Consider the following 9,339-nt stretch of genomic DNA (forward strand, 5'->3'; position numbering starts at 1 on the left):
TTCCTCTCGACTGCCTTGTATTCTAACCCAAAGCACTTCAGAGTGCCCTTCCTCTGATTGTTTGTTAATTGATGAGGATGGGTAGTCCTCCTTAATGTAGAGTGCCACGCCCCCACCTTTCCTTCCTATCCTGTCCCTCCTGTACAGCCTATAGCCCTTGACATTCTCCACCGTCATGCATTCAGTCCCACCAGAAGGGCAGGGAAAGAGCTTATCCCACTGCTTGCCCCAGGCAGGGAGCAATCAGCAGCAGTCTGGGCTGACAGACCCTGGCTGCAGTCCCTCAGGGGCAGAGGTGGGAATAAAAAGGGGGAAGTGCCAGGCAGACCCTGGCTTGGGTCCATGCCAGTGGGATGGGGGGCGGGGGATTAAACCGCCTTCCTGGCCAGTTCACTTGAGGCTACTGCCACAGCTGGCCATGCCCCCGCCTCTGGAGCAGTGAGCAGAGAAATACCTAGCAGGTCCATGCTGGTGGAGCAGGGGAGGAACAGGGAATAAACATCTTCCATGTCCCCTTCACCTTAGGGGGGCTGGCATCTGGCCATGCCCCTGCCCCTGGTCACCCACATTCCAGCTAGGGAGTAAAGGGGTGGGGCCAGCCCTGCTTCACTGGAGCAGACAGCACAGCCCCGACAAGGGCTGCAAAGCATGCTGGGATGCTGGGGGACTCTGGGTTAACTTAAACCAGGAAGGGATCGAGGACAGAAGTTCTATAAACTGGTTTGAGCTGAATCAGTTAAGTCTGATACCACATTCAACTAGGTTTATCTCAAACTGGTTTTGGCCATTTTGAAACTGGTTTATGTGCACTGAATTTATGTTGTGTAACAGATTTAAACCAGTTTTTGATCACTTAAACCAGCTTATGTGGAACTTCTGTCCCTAGCTCTGGAAGAAAATGTTCCCTATACTTGCAAGCATATGTTGCAGCTTTTGAAACCAGGGATTGCATATTCATGAGATGCTCTTTTGTGAAAGTAAGTGGGCAGGGCATAAGCAACACATGAATCTGATCACCCTGGGTCCCCAGACGGAAGTCCTGCCATGCATTTCATCTCTCAGGCATATGGCTTCCACGTGCACCTCAGTACTATCCCTTACTCAAAGTTATAGCCTAAAGGCACAATGTAGCCTTCTATTAGGAAGTTTGACTTACGGGAGTGCGGGACCAGTTGGGTGGTGGAAAGATAAGCTAATGGATTTGGGACACATTTGAGTTTCTACAATTGAAAAATAATTGTGAAAATATAACTAGCTGGGAATATTGTACTTAGTAAGTTCTACTGCCTTTGGATACTTTGGGAAACCAAACTACACATGACTGAGGTACAGCAGCAGACACCCCTACACCCATGTCCTTTCACCCCCACCACCCAAACTAATTCCAAGAAAAAAACCTTAGTGTGAAAGAGCACTTACAGATTTTACCAGATAAATAAAAAACAGAATGTCACTATACAATTTGGATTTCCCCATACTATTGTGCCTAGGAACCAGTATATGTTACAACACTCAGCATATCCCACGTTACTATTATATATAGACAAAGTAGCCCCACTGGCTGCATCCCCACAAGCAGGGGCATGCAGCTGCTATGGGGAAAAAAAGCAGAAGCGAAATTTATGCTGCTGCTTTTTGCCCTGGTATACGCTCCTGCACATGGGGTTATTATGGAGAAAAATGCTCCAGGTGGGGCCAGCCCCAACAGCTTTACATGGGGTCCTGGGGGCCTCCTGGGGCTCCAGCAGTAGTGATCCAGGTGGGTGGGCCCTGGCCAGGAGCATGGCTTTGGCTGGCTAGGTTCCAGTTTCAGGAGGCATATGCAACTGCCACACGTGTTGCTGCACCTTTTTTTCCATGTGTTGTTTTGTTCTTGCTTTTTTGACACTGATTTCCCGGTATCTAAAATTTGGCTACATGCTGCAAATATGCAGCACCAAGAACCAAATCATGTGTGCAGGGTGCATTTTGTGGTGCCTCAAAAGCCTGTGAGGTGCCACAAAATTCATGTGCACGCTCATGTGGATGCAGCCGTTATCTTGAACCAAAGGGGTTACTCCTTCCCAAAATCTAGAATTTTACATGTTATAATGAGTGTAAGATTTGAAGAAGTTTTTGATGAAACTGAGCACCTACACTCTAGATATCCACCAGAAGAAAAAGCAACACTAGACCACATTATCAGACTTAGAAATAAGTTTCTATCCTCCATGACAGGGGTGGCCAACCTGTGGCTCCAAAGTCACGTGTGGCTCTTCAAAAGTTAATATGCGTCTCCTTGAATCTCTGCACAAGCACACAGTGACCAGCTTCCATGATGGGCAATAAAAAACCCCAAACCCTTCATAGTTATAAATAGGTATTTAATTTCAATATTAAACCTATACTGCTGACACCAAATGAAAAGTAAGAAAAAAACCCTGAGTCAGACTTTTAGCTAGAATCATCTAAAGAACAAAGAACAACCAAGTAAGCCCACACAACTGGGTCTTTCAAGACAAATGTAAGCAAAGATTAAGAACTCACTGAGCTGTTTTTACAATTTATCCAAATTAATAAAAGGGTGCTGTAGCTTCAGTATTTTTGGTACCTTAAAGCAATACAAGTGCTTCCAAAGCAAGTCTGAATATTCTGAGTTGTATATTTTAAAATTGCATGACACACAAGATCCATATGCTAATTTTTAAAACTTCAATGTTTAAAATCTATATGCAAGTATTTCAGTTTTGCATGCAAGAACACAAGCAGCTTGTCACAGCTGTAGCCTGTTTTCCCAGCAAGGGTTCATAAATTAGCGAGCAAACAAAATGAGAAAGATGTAAGGCGTGTATAATTTCTCTCTCTGCCTGAGACAAGGAGAATAGATTTTAATGTACAGTAAAAAAAATATCCAGAACTCATGTTATAAAAGCCTTTAACTCAGGCTAACATTTATGTCTGTGTCATGCTTCATTAAAAAAAAACCCACCAAAAAACCCCCCTGTCAGTGTAAGTCCTTTGATCCTACTGTTATTAAGATTTAAACTTTTGGACTAACATTGCATACATTTCAAGCCTGTTATGGAGACTGAACGTACTTAACTACACAGAAATTATAGAAGAATTATTGCAGGAAGTTTGAATGATTTGTAGAAGAGCACCAAGTCTAAATGAATTTTCAAGGTTAAATTAAATCCTTTTTCTTTAGCAATTTTCACTAGATCTCAATCAACTTAACAGGTTTTCACAAAAATTTTACACAATGATTTGGTAAAATGAAAGCATCAGTTCTATTAAAACACAGCTAAATGGTGGGCTAATTACAAGACACTGACACCTATATTTATAATTGTGAGATTCCAATAGCAGAGACATAATTATATTTTTCAGTTTCCTTAATTTTTGTTGGTAAATTATTACTAATCAAAGAGAATTTTTATCCTTTTGTTTTCTGATGATTAGAATGCGCTTTGTTTTTTCTTTGTTTTCTGATCATTATAACCCTCGTTTCATTTTACATGAACAGGTAAAAAAAATCAGATTAAATTATATTAAGCATGATCTAGATACCTGGCTTTCAAAACAATACTATGTTTGTGTAAGTAAGTATCACCAGGAAAATAGAGAGCGAGACAGTTTTTGATAATAGACCCTCATCTTCAGAAGCAATTTAGTGAATACCATGGATCCTCTTGAAGTGACTGGCTTATTTTGTTCCCTTGTAACTGCTGGACAGTTACTCGATACATTGCATTAACCTCTTGTAAGAATGGTGGGATTATCTAAAAAAGAACCCTTGGCCCCAGCTAGAGATTAAGTGGTCATGTCACACTATTTCTATTCTACCACCTTGAAAACAGTTTCAAAGCCATTCTAAATCTAGGCTGAGGTTTTAAATACAGCATACTTTCAAAAGCCATCTACAAAAGAAAGTTTGCAAGAAATAAGTCAACCAGTTATTTAAAAAATATTCCGTGGTTCTTAATTGGTATACACGCAAATCCACAGCCAAACTCCAACTGCTATTTACAAACTAAATTCAGAACAAAACAGGTTAACATTTTTTATTTGAGGTCTTAGATTGATTTCTGTATGACATATGGAAAGCAGTGAAGTAATTGTGAATAACACTCTCTTTGCTTTGAGTTTCATAGCTGTCTTAGAGACATTACTTCATATTTTAAAATTAATATATCAAGAAAATATGATAGTGACACTAGTTTCGTTCAATACGAATTGTTGAGGAAACAACATACTTTTCTTTTAACTCACCATATAGAGTAAAAAAAATAACACTCTTACTTTTTATTTGCTAAATTAAAAGAGAACAACTATACAGCACACTGTTTTCATCTCCTTTCAGTAAAGATCTAGTTAAAAGAAAACTAGAACTCTAGGTTCCATTTTGGAACCAAGAGTTTTATTAGACCAACTGGAAAATGGCAAGAAAACTGTCCTTTTCTGCAAGCTTTCATTTGCATTGTAGTAGCATCCAAGAGACTCAGTCACAGGCCAGTATCAGTTTCTTGGACAGCCAGAGCTTCCTGGCAAACAGGAACTATCACACCTCACTTTTGCACAAGACAACTTCCACCAGATCAGATTTAGAAATTAGTTCAGTCTTTGACATCATTGACCTACATAGAGATATTTGATGGAGGGGGAAGGCAAGGGGGAAATCAGTAAGAACATATTGCTACGTTGTCAAATAAAGCCAATTACAAACTGAGATACCCAGAAAATACTTATTGGGCATCTAATCACTACTTAGGCATCTATGGCAATGAATAGATATTACATTTAGAGCACTATATGTGCCCTATATCACTGATGAACAGGAATTCTGTTGTGTTACATTTTGTAGCACACAGGTACATCTGTCCAATGTGCTGTAGCATTATGGGGTGTCTCAGTACTCCAGCATCCCACAGTGCTCTGCCCCCTTCCCTCCCTCTAAGAGGAGGGAGAAAAGGATGGAGAGTGAGGTGAACTGTCGCTGAGCAGAGTCCCAAGGGACTGCAGCCTGCCAACTCCCCTGCCCACCCACTCCACCCTGGAAATATGTCGCTAGTGGGCATAGGACCAGGGTTTGCTACCCCAACCCCTCACAGGGGGTGAAAGACTGACTGAGTTCAAAAGAAATCAATTCAACTGGATAGTGCATAGTGGCCTTTGTGCCTAAACAAAATTTTTTTACTGTACAGTTATTTTCATATCAATAGAAATATTACTTGTGCTGACAGCAGGATAATTAGCCAAGGTATGAAAAGATAAAGACTACCATTACATGTTTAAGTTATGTGAGCAAAGGTCAAGTCAAGGAAACTTGGAAAATGTTCTGTTCCAGATGTTAGTCAATCCTATTAACAATACAGATTGTGTCACTAGCTATATTACTGTTTAGAGTAAATTTGGCAGTGCCTTTCCAGCAGGTAGAAGGTGTGTACCTATCCTCTTTCGGTTCAACTCCCCCTACATGGCAGCTGCAAAACCATGGGAGCCCAGCTTCAAATGTGGTTCTCTCATATCCCATTGCATAGGGACATTGGGGAGACTCTCTGATCCCAGGGACCCAGTGCCCTCAAATGTCTAAAAACCAGGACTGCATATGGGTTCAGGAAGAAGGGTGGGGGCTTACATGTTCAATTTATGGCACTATACAAATAAGCCACAAAGATGTTCCACATACTTCTATGGAATATCTTCATGGCAGGTTTGCCACTTTATGGCACCATAAAACAGGCTTTACTTGTACCACTGTGACAATTTATGATGCGATCAATAAGTTAACTGCACCACAAATGTACAATGTGCCAGGGGCTGTGGAAACCCAGAAGTCCAGGTTTCTATTCTGAGGTCTGTAGGCAAGTATAATGCCTTCAGTTTCTACTTATCCCTTTATGCTCCCACTCTTCTCAAATCTGTTTCACTCCCCCAAAACTGATTTCCATCCCTGTGATTCTTCCTTCCTTAATCCTTCATTTCTCACCTCTACTCAAGCCCCTATTTCCATTTCCATGCCTGCTGCCGCCCCAGGCCTTCATCTATCCTCATTTCTACTTCTGCTCCTTGATTCCTCTAATTGCATCCCAATGTAGCCTTGTGTCCCAACACCATTCAGTTTGAGGCAGGCACTTGGCATGGAAAGTTTCAAACCCAGTGGTTAAACTTTGACACATGAGTAATTGAAACCAAAGGTATATAGAGGCATGAACGACATGTGCCCCCAGCAGCTGGGGGGGCATGGTGGTGGTGGGAGTGCAGCAGTGGCGGTGGGAGCGGTAAGCGGGGAGTTCCCGCAGATGCCACCACCGCTGTCGGGGGCAGGTGGGGGGGCGTGGTGGTGAGTGCTGACCAGGGGTTAGTGACCACCTGCAGATGCTGCCAGCAGCATCAGTAGCACCTAGTGGGGATCGCAGACTGCCCTCAGATGCTACCAGCGGGCTGGCGAGTGGTGACTGCCTGTAGGCACCGCCAACAGTTGGCGGTGGCCATCTTGTAGAGGGTGCACCGCCATGCTCTGGGGGTGCATGTGCACCTGCATATACCCCCTACACGTCACCCCTGTATGGAGGAAAGCACTAAGCAAACTTAACTATCAACAGAATTAGTAGCATCAACAGTATCAAATGTCATTCATGACACTTTAGGACTATGATAATTTTTTGAACAGATGCCATTTCCTCACAGAGTTAACTATTAAACAGATTATAAGATCTATACCATGCAAACTGATGGCCAAACTAAAAAAACAACTTATTGTTATATAATTTTTTAGTATAGGATAGTTATTATGTTTTAGCTGCCATTTATGTATACGCTAAAGAATTATAGTAGTAAAAGTAAAATGACAATTGGATAAAACAAGAAAGTGGAAATAAGCACCAGAAATTTTACACAGTTCTGGCAGAAAATGAAAATTTAACAACCTAGGTACTAATAGTGCATACAACTCATATTTGTATTGGAATGGATATAAAGCACAGAACATTAAATCACTAGTAAATCAAGTAGTAATCCATAGATGTGGGCATGTAATGTTCTGGCAAGCTAATTTATTGCCTCAGCAAAACAAAATTTTGTAGGGAAACTGCTTTAGATCAGAGAGGCACAAATGTTGTAGCAAGTCACTTAAGACTTGGCAAAAGCTCTCCATACTCTCCCATCCCTTACCCTTCCTCAACATACTTTATAACTGGTCATCAGGGACGTTTTGACGGGACAGTGTTTTGTTTCCAGTTTCGTTTCATTTTGAGACCACTGTTCCATTTCATTTTGTTGAAACTGGTTTGCTGTTTAAATGCTGTTTTGATGTTTTGCCCAGAGGCTATAATGGGGAAGCACAAAACTGCCTATTAACTTTGTCATTTCCTGCTTGATTTGGATGAAACTTGTAAGGATGGTAGCCCCTTCTGAGGCTGCGATGCCTGCCAAGTTTCAAGGAGATAGGTGCAGGGGTTTCTGGGAGACTGCACTTCAAGCTGCTGACAAGCAAAACTTGTGTCATGTGCATGTGGTGGCACAGAAGGGTGAAAACTGCAGGCATGCTAGGCCCTGCTGAGGCTGTGAGGACTGCCAGCTTTCAAGGAGATAGATGCAAGGGTTTCTGGGAAACTGCACCTCAGGCTGCTGACAAACAAAACTCGTGACATGGGTGACACTGTGTGTGTTAAGGCGCACCCTCAGTGGCACTGGTGCCTCTACACGACACAGTAGTCTGCCCCAGTGAGGTCGCCTCCTCCCCTACAGCCTCAATCTAGTCCACCACTTTAAATGACAACAGGTAATAACTTAGTAAGCAGCACAGTAGGACCAGCAGCATCTCAAGCAGCCAAACCATCGCAGACTAGAGCCTTCCTTTCCTTTCCTGCAGGAGCTTCTTCTCCAGCAGCTGCTAGAGAAGTCTCCCTGCCAGCCCCAGCCCTGGGGCTTAGATGTGCCCAGGGCCCTGGGTCCTTCCAGTCAGGTGCTAGGGGTGTTCATCTAAGGACATGGCACTGGCAGACAAGGTCCTTTCCTTTGTCTCAATCTAATCTGGTATGTTTTAGCAGACCAACTGAATGACAGCTAGTTACAGAAATATATCTTAGCAAGCTTTTGGGGTGAAAAACCCTTCCTCAGGCTGAGGAAGCACCTGCAGTTGGTTTGTGCATTGCTGTTCCTGGATGGAAGGAATAAGAAAGCAGCCAGAGGCTGGCATACAATGCAGGCAAGAAAACTAGCCAGTGAAAATGGAAATAGAGGCATCAGGGAGTGAGGAAGGGGGGTGTAGCAGCTCAGGTAAAAGTGGAGAGGTACCTGGGGAGTCAGATGTCTGGCAGCTTGGAGTGTGTCATAAACTGAGTCCATAAATTTCTGTACCTACTACCTAGGAGGCTGATGAAGAAGTGAAGTTCATAGGCCCGGCTCTGAAAAGCAGTTTGTAAATTCAAACAAGCACCAAACCTTGCTAACCTAACCTCATCACCAGAACTGAAGCCAACTTCCTACAGCTCAAAACACAAAACCTGCCAACAATCTCTAGAACCCCCACAAACTGCACACCAGAACCTATCAAAGACAACAATACCCAACTACCTGTAGGGGCACATTTCTCAGGAAAAACCCCACTTTGTCTCCGGTCTCTCAGGCCTCATCCTGAAAGAGAATTTACAAACCACTTTTCACAGGCAAGTTTACCTCTGCCTTTCCTAACCTTCCTTGTCCATTTTTGGGGAAGACCCTTTAGTAAAAGCTCTTTAATTGGACAACACTTCAAACATGTTTTTGAGGTGGAGACAGGCTAAAAAGAAGAGGGGCACTAGTTTGAATAAAGAAACTTTCAAAAACTTTGAAAAAAAAACCAGTTAGCAAATACTAATACTTTTATAAGAGCTCTATCAAGAGCAATGCTGTACTACGTTAAAATCATTAAACTCCTAATAATATAGTCAGTATTTGAATATTATGGTTGCTGTACTGTATCATCTTATAAAAGTAATGGAAAAATAACTTCTAATTATTCTAAACTTTTAAAGCTCTCTCTAAAAACCCTAAGCCTACACCAAGAGTCTTCCACTCGCTTAAAGGAAAAAAAAAAATCAGCCTAGTTTGGCCGTTGATTCATCCAAGCTTTTTAAAAAAAGTTGATGTGTACTAGCTGCACCTTTAATTTAAATTTCCTTTTACAGAACTGGATTTAAGTATTGAAAAGGCTGAAAGAAGAACATTAACTCTTCACTGTCACTTGATAACTCACTATTCACTTTGCATTACTTGGTAATCTGCCTCTCTTTGTTGTGCTGACAAAGATGAATTAAGGGAATCTTTATTCAGAGGTTCCAAAAAGTCATCATGTCTGATGCTTCATGAGATACTGGT

The sequence above is a fragment of the Gavialis gangeticus genome, unplaced genomic scaffold, assembly GCF_001723915.1.
Source record: "Gavialis gangeticus isolate Ggan-Ray unplaced genomic scaffold, GavGan_comp1, whole genome shotgun sequence".
In the NCBI taxonomy this organism is placed as follows: domain Eukaryota; kingdom Metazoa; phylum Chordata; order Crocodylia; family Gavialidae; genus Gavialis; species Gavialis gangeticus.